We start from the raw sequence: 219 nt of genomic DNA, 5'->3' as shown, positions 1-219 counted from the left end.
CCCAACTATATGAGCCCCAATACCAATACATTCAAGTTTTGCTATGATCTACACCAATATGGATCAAGAAGACTTATCACTACTTTCACACATTGATGCTTCAAAAAGTATTACATCTAAAAAATACCCGCTAGGTTGAAAACCTGAAAGAGAGGACCTAGGCAAAAATTAGGGTACAAAAAATAATAATAAATACCCGCTAGGTTGAAAACCTGAAAG

This window comes from Cicer arietinum, chromosome 8 (assembly GCF_000331145.2).
Source record: "Cicer arietinum cultivar CDC Frontier isolate Library 1 chromosome 8, Cicar.CDCFrontier_v2.0, whole genome shotgun sequence".
Taxonomy (NCBI): domain Eukaryota; kingdom Viridiplantae; phylum Streptophyta; class Magnoliopsida; order Fabales; family Fabaceae; genus Cicer; species Cicer arietinum.
The sequence above is the reverse complement of the archived record's forward strand: the minus strand, read 5'-3'. Positions refer to the sequence as shown.